Source organism: Osmia lignaria, chromosome 8 (assembly GCF_051020975.1).
Source record: "Osmia lignaria lignaria isolate PbOS001 chromosome 8, iyOsmLign1, whole genome shotgun sequence".
NCBI classification, from domain to species: domain Eukaryota; kingdom Metazoa; phylum Arthropoda; class Insecta; order Hymenoptera; family Megachilidae; genus Osmia; species Osmia lignaria.
In genome coordinates, this window is record NC_135039.1 from 8,829,988 (window position 1) to 8,845,831 (window position 15,844).

At 39.1% G+C, this 15,844-nt stretch overlaps 1 long non-coding RNA gene across 1 annotated transcript in view; it reads left to right on the plus strand.

The window, feature by feature from the left end:
• LOC117611091 (uncharacterized) overlaps positions 1–13,712 on the plus strand; it is a 101,676-nt gene extending 87,964 nt beyond the window's left edge. The window contains exon 3 of the long non-coding RNA XR_013062533.1: positions 13,035–13,712. This is a non-coding gene — a long non-coding RNA (uncharacterized LOC117611091). The remainder of the gene's footprint in view (positions 1–13,034) is intronic.
• The last annotated feature ends 2,132 nt before the right edge of the window (positions 13,713–15,844 follow it).

Genomic DNA, 15,844 nt, shown 5'->3' on the forward strand with positions numbered 1-15,844 from the left:
GTAGACTATTTAGCTGTTACCGAATTATTGCCACACATATCATTTAATAACAACAGAGTCAATATTAACATTGGCTATGAAATGGCTGTAAATGGTCATATTGATATTGATAACGGCGATGAAGGATTTCCAAATTTAAAGAATGCTTTGATTACGTTTTTCCAACAGTATACGTACGGAATTCTTACTGCCAATTTTACATCAGTAGCTGTATCATGCGGTAACCAGTCGGAGGCTACCTACTATTGGTTGTTTGATTCCCATGCAAGAGGTCCAAAAGGATATAAAGCATCGTCACGGGGCGTCTCATGCTGTATGAAATGTACTAATATTGATGATTTACACATTATCTTGCGTCGTAATTTATATGCTAAAGGAGGCAATAGCAATGTGGTAAATATCTATTCACTAACACCTCTAACAATAGCACCCGAAAGGAATAGATCTGCTGAAATAGAAAGGATACAACAACCATCTGTTGCGACCGCTCGTAGAGAATCCGGCGCAACAAAAATTATTTTCGCCACAAGCATGTTACGTTCGACTGACGAAGATGTTCCCAACATCGACAGTATCGTCTCTGTCAGTAATAATAATAATAACGCAGAAAATGACCCGATAAACCTTGCGAATATGGACGACGCGTTTTGGACAAATCATATGGAACCTTTCCTAATGCGTTTCTACGAAGAATGCTTCCGGAAATATTGGACAGCCGCCACAATAGACACATGCCTATTAGAAATCCAGAATACATACTACGCTCAAAAGAAGACGCATCTATTCAAAAATCTAACAGAAAAATCGCAAAAAAGCATAAATATGAAAACATGACACAGAACAGTGTTGAAGCATGAAATATGACTGTTGAAGCAGTAACTAGGGACTGTGTCATTGTCAGTCGTTCAGTCCAGGAAGAAAACTGCACAGATGATGCTGTACGATACTATATATTAGAGACTGCTGTTTGTTCCGTAACTGACGTAAAGAAAAATGTACTACCTGTGCAAAATAAATTAAACGAAGAATCGTTACATCGGTTTTTACGTGTCGTCAGAGAAACTACTCTTTTTGAAACGCAAAGTGTCCTATATTTACAGTTTACAAAATTTATCAATCCCTGCCGTAGTGTCAAAAGCGTACAAATAATTGGAGGCAACTGTTCTGATCACTGGCGAAGTATCTATTTCAACGGCCGCAAACTCCATGTATACGATAGTTTACCTGGCAGTGCATGTGAGAAGCTCGTAGAGGACGAAAAAAAATATATTGCGTTACGATTTCCTCATATTCGCAAAAAGGATATACTTTTTGAAAGAGTTCAGGCGCAACCGGATTGTTATAGTTGTGGTGTATACGCGGCGGCATACATCACTACTATAGTTTTGGGTGGAAACCCTTGCTTAGAAAACTATTCCCATCACATACAGCGGCTGAGATGTCACTTCGTGAATATTATTGAAAATAATATACTCTCGCCCTTCCCGATAGAATAAGATAGTAATAAGATAGTGCAGGGGAAGAGGTTTTAGTGGGTGGTATATCACCCCTTCTGGGTGGTATGAGTCCCACACTGCTCGAGCTTTCCCTTAGCCGAAGAGTGCGAAAGGGAATGTCTTGGGCGTACGTAAACGTATTTCCTCTTCCATATCATATTTTTTTAACCACAAAAATCTCTCCAATGCGCTAGTAAAAGTTTCAATGAGAAAAAGTCAAAAATAAAAAAGTTTTATCATGCAATTAGGATTAGTAACACCGATACGTTTCGGTTCCTCGCTTTGAATCCTTGGGCCTCTCTCTTCTCCACTATCTGTTCCTTTCTATGTTCACGCTTGGCTCGCTCCGCATGTAAACACAGAACCTATACCTCGGCTGGATAAATGCAACCGAGATTGGGACACAGTGGAGTCCCTACCGGGGAAGACGGCCACGGGGAGGAAGAAGAGCCGGCAGGGGTCGCGCTAACAATTATTTTATATCATTTTCATAATTAATCGATTAAATAAATCATCCATTTAAAAAAAATCATTGTTAGTATGTATAATCTGCCTTCCTATTCTAGTTAGTATGTATTTTAATTTTATTTAGTTATGTAAGTTACATTTTCATATATTGTAACGTGGTGACACCCGTGCCCCCCTCCCCCGTTACAATCGCTGCGCTTCTCCCCACCTAAAGATAACCCTTAACCCTTCCCTTACCTTACCCCTTTCTCCCTGCCCACCGGTGCCGGGCCGATGGAGGCGACGGACAGAAACAACGAGGACCATCCCCAACAGGAGCTACGAGGCCGGCGACAGACCCTCAACCCTTCGAGAAGGAAAAAGCAACGCGGGACTTCGGAAAACAAAACGAAGCTGCCCAAATGATATCAAAACGCCCACCCGGAGCCATCAGTCGCCGAGCCCGAAGACTTTAGTTCACCCATCACCGCAGGAAGTCCGTCAGCCCCATCGACCCTGATCACCGGCAGATCGACAATCGATAATCGATCTATCCCGTTGCCGGAAGAGGCCCCTTCTTAGTCCCATCCCCTCCCCAAAAACCATCCCGCGACGGTCTCGTCGTCGCAGCAGCGAGAGCGAACCATCATTGAGCCTTAGGCTAAAAGAGCGAACGGATATAGAGAGCGAAAGTGTAGAAAGCGATTATCGAGAGCAGCGAGAGTGTGTAAGAGGTTTTGGGTGAGTTCCTTTCGATACTAATTGTAAAGAGTAAGTTCGAGGCAACGGCAATCTTCGCCCGCGTACATTCGCGTCCGCGTATTGTTCCGATTCTTCGAAGATTTCTACGTTTTGCGAAAACCCCCTTGTCCGACCCTTATTACTCCCGTCTGCAGCAATCCTCCTACGCGTAACGTATACGAGCTTTCCTGTGGGCGCTTTTCCTTACCCTGAGATCTCTCCCAGCCCCAGAAATATTGTACGGACGTAAGTGCCACGAGTCCCATCCCCTGTAACGACCCCAATTCTATCCCCTTTTCCTTTTCGATTTCGATTGCCACGAGACGTGGCTGGCGCCCAACATATGGTACTTCCGATTAATACTCGTAGTAAGATAAAGTATAGAGTGCACCCACGTAAAACGGGTCACAATATATATAGATAATCCAAATTAACATTAATTTTTCACGCGAAGTTAATGCCTTTTTGTTTTTTGTTTTGACTCAACCTTCTTATCGTTCGTTACGTCACTTCCGCTCTCGACATTTTTTTGTAATTTCAGAAAACACAAAAATGTGTTTTGTGTTAAACGCGGAACCATTGAAGAAGTAAATCAATTAAATCATTTTGCTTAAATGCGTTGTAAAATTATTTTAACCCTGCATCTTATCAAACATATGTTACGCCCCGGCGGAAAATTTGAAATTTATCCGCCTTGCGTCGCTTATCAAACCCTTTGGGGTTACGAGGATTTCTCATGTAAGGGGAGTGAGGTGGGTGTTTCACTTTTCCGCCAATCTTTTCCATTCCTCCTCGACCTTGTGCATTCTTGTCAAGCCTTTCGGGGTTACGAGAATTTCTCATGCAGGGATGTACAAGGGAGAGTTTGAGTTTAATGTTTTTCTATTTTTGACTTCTTCTATAACTTTCTCTTCTTTAACTTGTCACGTCCGGGTTATCTTTTTCATAACCCGAACTTGCGTTTCCCGTCCGGTGTGCTACACTTGGAAGAAATTCCCCTACGGGAGGCGCAAGGAACGGCATCTTCATTTTTCCTATTCTCGCTATCTTGTTCGCGCTCCTCCTAACTTGTGTCTCCTCGCCGAGTGCGCTGCACTTGAAAGTATTCCACGCGAGGAGTACAAAGAAAGGGGTTTGAGATTAAAATAATAATTCTTCTTTTTCTCTTATTATACAATAATTGTTGCCGAAATCGTCGCTTGAATCACCTCGAATCATACCGTATTATATCGAATTAAAAATCCAAACAAATCAAATAGCTCACTTGCTAACTTCTATTACAAATTTTATGTCATATTTCAACTCAATAGATCTCACTTTTATATTTTTCTTGCCATTACATATATTTCATTTGTTCTTTTCATGTATTTCAAACAGTTCGTACTTTCTGTTAACTAAACCATTTTTATTGTTATACTTATTTTTCTGAAATTATACTTTTGTTACTCTTAATCAGTTTCTATTTAATTTACGTTCAAACAAATTTCCTTCCTACACAATCACGCCTACCATCTTTGCACAAATTCACACGAGGGGCCCGTATGGGACCAGAGCATTGACGAACCCAGCAGTAAATCTAATATCGAATTTTACTGACTTTTTAACCGACTTCGAAAAGGAGGAGGTTACTCAATTCGATCAGTATGTATTTTTTTTTTTTTTTTTGTGTGTTCACCGATTACTCCGAGATGGATGTACCAATCGGAACGAAACCTTTTACATCTTGTAGGGTATGTCTTCCGGTTGGTCCCATTAAAAAAAAATTTTTCATTTTTTCATTGTTATTGCAAAATACGAGAAGTTTTTAATCTCAACATAGTACGATTTCAATGACCCTTTAATATGTTGTCGGGGGCATGATTATGAACAACTTTCTCATTATGCATAATTATCGAAAAGCTTTAGTTTACGAGATATTGGTGCAAAACTATTGTTACTACTACATTGAATTGTACGTATGTCTACGTGTCTCTACCGGTGTATGAGTTACCATGCAGTCGCCGATTCTCTACTGTTTCTATACACATATCGCGTCGACCGAAATCCAGTATGCATATACGTATAATAATGACTATTGTTATTGCAAAATCCGATTCTATACTGCTAATCTATAAGGAATACACCGATTGCGATGAAACTTTTCACATCTCGTACGTCTTTCCACCATAATTTTATTTGCAAAAAATGTATGTAACTTCTTATTGTTAATAACTATCGTTATTGCAAAAAAACCTATTCTTTAGGGTTATTCTGCAAGGAGTGTAGCGAGCGCGATTTTTCAAACTTGTCCCTGCAAGTAAACTTCGTTAGTTTTTTTACTAATTGGTCGCTAATAATAAAACAAATAAACAAAAGGCTTGGCTTGCTTCTTCACATATCACGCGCTGGGAGCTGATTTGGACTATTTCTTTGCAAAAGTAACTGTCGCAATCTTTGCATTTCTGCGAGTGCTCTCTCGTCATGAGGTTTAACGAGGACTTTGTTTGGTGCTAAATCAGATAAAACTAGACCATCTAAACTTTTCACACGACTAAGTGCAACGTAAATTTGGCCTTTTGCAAAATTCCTTTTGCCAAGATCAATTACAGCTTTGTTCAATGTAGTCCCTTGTAATTTGTGCACCGTTACTGCCCAACTTAGAATAAGTGGTAACATTCTGCGCTCGACGTCTCCAAATCCTTTTGTCGCTTGAAACGTTGCTGAAACTGGAGATATTGGAATGTTACCATCAATATCTTTGAATCTATTTCCAATGGATTCGTCGTCAAATTTTATAAGTACTGAATCCGGCAATTCTCCCTGTTCTAGTTGATCTCTTCGAAGTGCCGGCCATGTAAATTTCTTTACTATTCCCATTGCGCCGTTTATCAAAACATCAGAAATTGATAGGTTTCGTCGCAGCATAATTCGCGATCCCTCAGTTAATGTTATTGTATGTAATAGTCCGCCACAATTATTTACATTTACAGGTATGACATTTTATGGGGGCCTTTTTCCATATGTAGCTGCCTCACGGGACTCAGCTATTGAATCAATGACGTACATTCGACGTGATTTTGCTAATTCATCTGTCATTTTTCTGTTATATTCATCCACTAATTTTATCGTTGGGAATATTCTTACTGCTGCACCATCCTCAAACTCTCCGGTTAGGGGAACTCTTCTTCGTTCGCATAGTATTTGTAGTTGAGAAGTTGTCACTTCTCCAAACCGAAGGTTATTCAGTAAGTCGATAAACTCAACGTCATCTCTTTGTCGCATATTAATGGTGAGTTCGCAGAATGAAAATTGGTGCCATAAATTAATTTCTGCAGTACACCAATGTGGCTGTTCAAAACACCAGTGTCCTTTTACTGGGGGCAACTGCATGATATCGCCGGAGAGAAGTACATTTACGCCGCCAAATAGATTATCATTGCTTTTGAATTCTTGCAATCTTAAATGAATTATTCGCAAATTCTCATAAGATACCATTGATATCGCGTCGATAATCAACCACCTTGTATGACGCCACTTTCGTCTCTCCTGTTCGAGCCTCTGTCCTGTCAGTCGTCGATAGGTCATTGCAGTACCTTTTTCAATAGGCAACGAGAACAAGGAATGCAGAGTTTTTCCGAATATTTGATGGGCAGCGACGCCAGTCAAAGAAGCTACTTCAATGAAAGATGGTTTTATCATCGTATCAACTGTAGGATTATAGTAGCGTTTAACGTGTTCAACAAGTAACTTTAAAATAAACGACTTGCCACTACCAGCTCCTCTGGTAATAAAAAGCAATATTTGTTCGGTATTTTTATCATCATTTTTTTTAATATCTTTCTCAATTACTGCGGAAACTGATTTTAATAAGTCTTTCTGTTGAATATTAAGACTTCGAATACTATTACGGAACACGTCTTCTGGCATTGCAATTGTTTCTTGCTGTTGATCTTCATATAAATCACCTTGATCATAATATATTGTTTCGTCGGCATGAATTCCGACTGGATCTCTTAAATGTTCATTAGTTTCTTCTTCATGTACAATATTCAAAGCAACAGCCTGGGCGAGCGCCGCTTCAATAATTTGCTCTGCGTGAGTAAATTGTTCGACGGTTGCGTTACCCATCATAGGTTTCAACTCGTGTTGCCGTCGAAGAAAACATTGTTCTGAAGATTCGTTTTCGAACATAAGTGTACTTTCATCACGAAATGGAATGTGACACACTATTAAGTTATAGAAGTATCCTTCTCTATCACTGTTCAGGGTATAATATCGGTGGCGGAGTACAGCTGGTTTATTTCTTATTCGCATTCGGGTATTGTCCTTTAATTTTATAAATTTCGACCTTGATATTTCTTCATCGTCATTTCTAAGTTCTGCGTCTCCATCCTCTTCTGTCCACATACCACTGGAAACTGTTTCATATCGGACAGCAAATTCAGCTAAGCTCAAATCCTCTACATTGTCTGGTCTCTTTACGTAACGATCGAATATGTTATTGAAAAATGATGTTTCATATTCTTCGAATCGCAAAATTCTATATCTCTGCTCAGGCCGACAGCTATTTATAAATACAGCTTTTCGCGAGCTCATTTTCAGAGGCAAATGACATAACCGATAAGCATATTCTGGAGCACTAACCACACGTTGAGACAGAATTGCCATAGATACCGAAAATAGTTGATCCCGGACGGTTCCGCTCCGGCGTTTCGCTCGTAAAATGGCTTCTTTAATAGTATTTCCTGTGTTCTGCGGCTCGCATTTACTTACGTATTCAGCAATATAATATGCGACAGCTGTAACATTTCCGCATGGTTGAATATCCATGTTTGCTTCCCAAAGCTTTAAAAGAGTTGGGTTGTAATTATTCACCATAATTTCATTTTCTCTTCTCTTCAGTACGCAGAAACGTCCATTATTCGCAAGTGTGTCATCTGGACCTAAGCACATCGTTCTTTCACTTATCGGTCTGGGGAATCCAAAACGACAACAACGATTATTACGATCTTTGTAACATGTAGCAGAATGTTTATGAATTTGGACTTTTTGAACTATGTCCCTCATATCTTCATTTTCTGCTTCCAATGAACAAGATACAACTTTCTCAATAACGTTGCGGCCTTCGTTGGTAAGGAAATCAGGTACGTTTGCACACCAAAGATGCATGTGCAATTGTGGACTTCCCCTGTTCTGAAATTCTATTCTATGCCAAAAATCGATAACAACGCCACCTAAGCAATCGGAGTTTCTTAAATACTGCATTAACGCGTTTACACGTAACGTAAATTGTCTTGCAATAACTACAGGATATCTCTGAACCAACTTTAGTCGATCTGCAAAAGTTAGGTTTTCAAATTCGGTAATGGGGCGACCATCGGATAGTAGTAATGCTTTCAACATATCTGGCCAGTTCAGATCATTGCAAGAGAACGTAGCAAACCATGTGGGCGGTCCAAGACTTCGGACCATGGCGATTAATTCAGAACAGCACCGTTTCCAGTATGATGCCGATCCTCTTATGTTTCTCATCGTGAGGTGCTTATTATCTACTAATCCCTGTGGAGTATGTTCCCCTTGGAGCATTCTACATGATACTGAAACGCTAGCTTTTGCGCGGTAGTATTCAACAACAGATAATGCGAAGAACAAATAATCTGTTCGTTGGAATCGTTTGTCATTGCTCAGAATACGCGCTTGGAAGTAATCCAGTGGTGTAATTGAGATGTCTCGATGCTCTCCGAATCCATTTTTACCATCCGGAAACAGGAAGAACCAACACAGTTCCTCCATCCTTCTCTCCCTTTCTAGGTTCAGAGGAGGCACTGTTTTTCTATGTATATTCGCAAGGTTTATCGGGTCATTTTCTGCGTTATTATTATTATTACTGACAGAGACGATACTGTCGATGTTGGGAACATCTTCGTCAGTCGAACGTAACATGCTTGTGGCGAAAATAATTTTTGTTGCGCCGGATTCTCTACGAGCGGTCGCAACAGATGGTTGTTGTATCCTTTCTATTTCAGCAGATCTATTCCTTTCGGGTGCTATTGTTAGAGGTGTTAGTGAATAGATATTTACCACATTGCTATTGCCTCCTTTAGCATATAAATTACGACGCAAGATGATGTGTAAATCATCAATATTAGTACATTTCATACAGCATGAGACGCCCCGTGACGATGCTTTATATCCTTTTGGACCTCTTGCATGGGAATCAAACAACCAATAGTAGGTAGCCTCCGACTGGTTACCGCATGATACAGCTACTGATGTAAAATTGGCAGTAAGAATTCCGTACGTATACTGTTGGAAAAACGTAATCAAAGCATTCTTTAAATTTGGAAATCCTTCATCGCCGTTATCAATATCAATATGACCATTTACAGCCATTTCATAGCCAATGTTAATATTGACTCTGTTGTTATTAAATGATATGTGTGGCAATAATTCGGTAACAGCTAAATAGTCTACATTGACTTCTCTGGGGTCAGGATTACTTCGCGCTTCAATGCAATCACGGTAATATTTATCTCCAACTAAAAGTATATAATCGACATCACTAGTACACCACGTACTAGGGTCGAGCAAATGAAATGCAACACAAGCAACTGCAGCTATGCCAGTACATTGCTTACCGCGAGATTCAATACTGAAGCGATCGCTAGCTTGATGGCACGAGCCTCGTAAAATACCTACATTCTGTCCAACATTCACAAATCTACTGTTTGATTCAGAATTTCTTTCTGCAACTTCCGTTTCGTTTCTTACAATACAAGGCTCTTCAACGACATCAGCTATTTCCAAAATGTTATTGCTAATATTAGAAAAACATGGTCGCACATCTTTGTACAAAGCATTATTTTGTAATAGCCATTGTAAAGCTACTCGAAGTTTGCCAACGTCTATTTCAAATTGTCTTTGTCGCTCAAAATTTTCGAGGCTTTCCACTACAATCATTATACCGGTTTCGTTTAATCTAAGTGGAAGTTGCTCGGCTACTTCGAACACATCGCGGGCAAATAGGACTACCTGACCTTTGCACCAATCCTGACTGAAGCGATTTTGAATTTTCATGATTTTAAGAAACGGTACTATTCGGCACAACATTTGTTTCTCGATTTCCGATAAATCTGCTATCTCCTGAGGTACAGACATTAGTTCCATTTTATTCCAGAATGCCTGAGATGGAACTTTGTATTTTTTAAGATGATGTAGGCAACGAGAACATGTTGTCATCTTCTCCGATTGTATTAAATTTGCAGGAATTAGACCAGACAAAGGCTGCGCGTGCAAAGCGTAACGTTGCTGCGGATATAAAGTCTTGTAACACACTGCACATGGTACATCAGCAAAAATATTAATAGTCGATTTAAAGTTGTCTACCTGAAGGAGAAGTTCTTTTCTTCGATTTTTCGCTAGTTCACGCATATTCCTTAAACGCATATTTCGTGATTCGGTACGTTCACTTAGTAGTACTTCTCGCGTACGATTTCTCATAACCATTAGACGTTGCGAACGTTCCTCAGTAGATTCGTTCGCTAAACGCCTACGGATTAATCGGAATCGGCGTGATCGTGCCTCAGCAGATTCGTTCGCTAAACGTCTGCGGATTAATCGGAAACGGCGTGATCGTTCCTCGGCAGATTCGTTCGCTAAACGCCTACGGATTAATCAGAATCGGCGTGATCGTGCCTCGGCAGATTCGTTCGCTAAACGTCTGCGGATTAATCGGAAACGCCGTGATCGTTCCTCCGCAGATTCGTTCGCTAAACGTCTGCGGATTAATCGGAATCGGCGTGATCGTGCCTCGGCAGATTCGTTCGATAAACGTCTGCGGATTAATCGGAATCGGCGTGATCGTTCCTCGGCAGATTCGTTCGCTAAACGCCTGCGGATTAATTCGATACGACATGACCGTTGCTCGGCAGATTCATTCTTTAAACGATGAGAAATTATGCTTAGCCGACGTTTTTTTTCATCGACCGTTTCGCGCGATAATTTCGAAACAGCATATTTCCGCTGTGCAGACAATCTCGCACGGCGTTCATCAATACTTTCTTGACGCCGTGCCTCTGCGGTTCTTTGACGTTTTTTTGAAAGACGTAATTGTTTGGCATCATCTGATTCATTAGCACGACTCTGTCTCATACGGGATGCACTTTTTGTACGTCTACCCATACTTTCATATAGCACACCTACCTGGTTTCAGTGAAGATGAAGGATTGAAAGAAAGGATTTGCTGCGCTTTTTTTATTTTCACAATTACTCGCTTAAAGCAGACCTGTTTTATCAATCAGTCGCGTACAGCGGACTTGTTTTATCGATCAGTCGCTTAAAGCAGACTTGTTTTAACAATCAGTCGCTTAAAGCAGACTTCTTTTATGCTCCCTTATAGCAGACTTCTTTTAACAATTAGTCGCTTCAAGCACACTTCTTTTATATAAATAAGTCGCTTCAAGCAGACTTGGTCCGTTTGTTTCCAAATACAATTACTTACTGAAAGCAAAATTGGACCCTCTTCTTTATTTATAAATTATTACAAAATAAATGTAAAAAAAAAAAACAAAAAAAAAATAGTTGTTACAATTTACCTTACAACAGAATATATTGAAAAAAAATTCAATGCAAAGCACCGTTGCAAGGTATTAATTGAAACTGACTGCTGTTCGCCGTTCGTAACTTGGCCGTCGCAAAAAATTTGGGTAGAATTGCTCGTGCCCCGCCTTTGCTCACACGACTTGCAGCCGTAATATATTATTGGTCGAAACACCTACATCTACTGAATTGGCTGGTATAAAAAATTAAGAAAGCGGCGACGTGTGCAACGGATCCCTCATTTCCCCTACGCTGGCCGATAAAATTGCTTGACATTGCCTTACTGCCAATTTCCTGGAACCCAGCAGAGCTTCGGATCCGTCATAAAAAAGGAAAGAAAATACGTATTACGCGAGAAAACGAGATAGATGCATTCCAAAGGGATGCCGCGAGTAAAACATATCACCAACCAGTAAAGAACATTACATTTTCAATAATTTTTGTCTTATCTTCCAAAAAATAGTATCAATGAATTGTTCAGGTTATTCCGATTAAAATGAGTACCAACACGACATAATTCGGTTTAATTTTACTTTCATTGGCTAGTAATGATTCACCTCATCAATTGAAACTGATTAATACAAAAACTAGTCCGATTTACTTCCAGTTTGGTCTTATTTTCATCAGAAAATTATCACAAAGCTGTTCATAACACTTTTAAACCCAAAAAATTATAAATAAAAAACTTGCACCGTTGCATTAGTATTGTTCTACAGATATACAGTCGATTGTTTTCGCTCCGTCCTCTGATTCAATCGCTGTCGTTCTTTACGTTCGAAGCAGTCGCCAAACTTCTAACAATGTAGGAACTAGATGATATTTGTGCATCTATACGACGCAACAGCGAAAATTGTTTGTGTATGTGATCATGGAATGTGCCCCATCAACTGTTTTCCTTTAGAAGACACAGATTTTGTTCATTTTCAATCCGAACGAGCTGCTGTTCAGACGTAAGTACCAAATAACAAGCAATATTTCATTTCTTTATATAATATATATTATGCATATAACATATATTAATTTCATCGTTAATGGTTCGTGGTTTCGTTGGGTGTAGTTCGGAAAACCACTCAGCCCCCATTTTTTGGATTTAAACAATAAAAAGATTCTTACGTTCGTTGATACACTGATTACGAATATCATAGCGAAAAATTGGCGACTATTGGGCCATCCTAACGCGGCCGGCACCGCTTACGCGAAAAATAAGAAATTCTTTCAACAACATTATTAGTTACAAATTATTGTGGCGGCGACGCGACAAGATAAACGTACATACGTTTAGTCAATTACTTCAGGATATTAGGATTTGCTGTTTTGCGGCAGTACTGCTTCCGTTTCTGAGAAGGAGTTGTATTCAGTGACATTAACGTAAACAAATTTAATTTTTTTTTATTTACAATGAAAATCAAGTTGTCGCCAAATTTCACTATCATATTCATTCCGATATCATATATTCAAAAATTACATGTAACCGTTCACAGCTCGTAAACACTGTTCGATAGCATTGTCTACGATATTCGTAATCAGCGTATAAAAGACGTAAGATTACTGAATTTTAAAGAAATAGGGGTGATTACTTTTACGAACTTCATCCACAAATGCCAACGGATTATTTTCTTTTTATTCAAAAAAAACATTCTTTTTTTCTCACAGAAATATGACCGACATGAACGTTGAAACAAATGAACGTAAGTATAATTCCAACTTCAGTGAAAAAGTAATATACTGCATGATTCAAAAACATGCATGTTACATACCTCCTTTTTGTTTCAGAAAACGAAATTATGAACGCATTGCTGCAGCTGCAGCAACAGCTGCAGCACATGCAGACGCGGCAGCAGGAGAAGGACAGGGGGGTTGCGGTGCTACAGCAACAGCTGCAGCAACAGCAAATGCTGCAGCAGCAACAACCGCCGCAGCAGCAACAAACGCCGCAACAACAACCACAGCCGCAGCACCCGGACGAAACTGAGGCAGATGTGAAGCCGCGGCGAAGTGAGTTTCGCAGATATAAGCGAAAAAATTATTAACACATTTCCGTCTCAAGTAATATAAAAAATTATTCTAAAATGGGTGACCTATATTAACATGTTCAATTTTACGGTACAGAGAGAGGAACGGCTGCTGGCGTTAGACGCCGCCAAAATCGCGGGAGATGGCCGCGGGGTGGGAGGGGTGGCGGCAGGGGTGCCGGAATGGGTGGCGGAAGGGGCGGCGCCATCAACAAATATTATTTTAGTTTATTTTAAATTTCTCTTTCTATAGTTTATTTCACATTTAATTCCTTATTTATTATACTTTCTTTTTTTATTTTTATTTCATTTCTTATTTCTCATTCTTTTTAATTTTTTTATTTTATTTTATCACCATTTTAATTTTTTTTATCATCATTCTCATTTGCATTTTTATATTCTAATTTTTTTTTTTTACTTCTCTTCTTATCAAATATTTCACAAATAAAAACAAATAAAAATATATTTTAGATTGTTTTCTTTTATTTCCTTACGACATCCTACAAATACTAAACGTACCACTAAAAACAGTGAAATAAAATATTTTTCAACAAAAAAAAAACCGACTTCGAAATGCACTAAAAAGTGTAAAATAATTTCTGTATCATTTATACCAGTATTCCACAGCTATTCATAAATTCTACTTCATCATTAAATAGGATACTAAATACATTTCAACCTTTTCGGAGGCGGCGCAAAATTATAAATACCAGAATATACGATCCTGCTAATAACGATTCCATTGCGGTATGGCAAAATTGGTAATTCATCAGTCGTAAGAAATACAATTCCAAACGTTATAGACACGGCACAAAACATTTGTAATTACAACGATTGTATCAGAAGTTGGTACCACTTCTGATGTATGTACTGCTATTCACGACAGACCACACTTCACTCGCTCAATAGGTCTAGGGAGATTTTTAATAACGTGTGTGATTATCCTCTACACCTTGCTTCTTACTTTCCAGTCAAATAAATAGCGGACAGAAATATATGACGTACGACAACTGATAACCGATGATGATATGGTACAGATACACGATACAATGAAATTCCTATTATTTTTTTTTCAAAGAAACAATTATATCATCGTACAGTAAAAAGCAAGCTGTACAGGGAAATCACACGCGTTATTAAACATGTCCCTAGACCTAGTAACCTGCGTGAGTTAAGTATGGTTTCTCGTGAACTGCACTATACTTAATCCGCAATGGGTATGTTGATTCCCGTTCAATATTGTTTACTTCAAATTATGAAATGGGTCATTTGTTACAGGTTACCGTCGCCTGAACTAGGATCTTCCTAGTAGAGGAAAAGTTTTGCATTTTGCACCGCCTCCGAAAAGGTTGAAATGTATTTAGTATCCTATTTAATGATGAAGTAGAATTTATGAATAGCTGTGGAATACTGGTATAAATGATATAGAAATTATTTTACACTTTTTAGTGTATTTCGAAGTCGGTTTTTTTTTTGTTGAAAAATATTTTATAATTGTTCTAATCATAGAGGACGATCGCGCAAGTGATCGTCATAAGTGGTTAGGACTGCTGGCAGCGCTAATACCCTTCTCACCCGCGCATTAACCTCAAAAATTGATAATACAAACAACCCATTAATAATCTTTTTTTTTAATTTTGTACGTCGCGCGCCGTATCTCGCTCGCGACGTAACAAAATTTTGGTGGCAGCGGTGGGATACTCTTCAATGCTCGTTCGTTCAATTTGTGCAGTTAGGAAGTGTTTGAATTTTCAAAGTGTCAATTTCAAAATTATTCTAATTGATTCGAGCCACGAGTGCGGTAAATACGGGAAAAGTTACGAATACAGATACCCCCTTTTGCCACACTTCGCTACGCACTGTGCCTATATATATATATATTATTCATTATTGCATATCTATTTACGGTATTGTAACGACCTGCTAAGAAGACCCAGCACTTTTTGTTTTATAATTTTTATTATTATAATCAATTTTTAGTTTAAAGTTATACAAATGTGTTAATTTAATTTTTATTATCTCAGCTAAAGCGTTTAATTTAATTTGTATATATTTTTGTAAGAATAAATAATTTTCATTTCAAACTTCAAAAGATAATTTGGTCTACTCAATGAGTCGGTAAACGTTTAGTCGGTAAGTCAGTCGGTAAGTCGGATTATCGATAAATGATGTACATCCAAATGCATATGCGTCAGCGCAACCCCGATGATCTAGCGGTGGGTGGAGATTCTAGAGTAGGGAGACCGCGTAGATTAGGAAGTAGGGGTGCTTGAGAGACACGTGATGGGGAATTCCAGAAGTCGAAAGGAATTCTATGCAGAAAAAAAACGCTAAGTCAGCAGAATCTGACTATAAATAGAGGCGTTCCACGCGGTGTCAGAACAGATCATCTACGACTTCGATCGAATACAGACAGCACTCTGGTAGTAGAGGAAAGCTCTACGCTGAATTGCTTAGGCAACGATAGAGCGCAAGAGTAAGCTTGATCCTTCTCTTTCAGTGGTGACGTGCGAGACTTCAGATCTGTGGACACCCTACTCATGGTACGCAACGTGTTAACCAGGTGTTTGT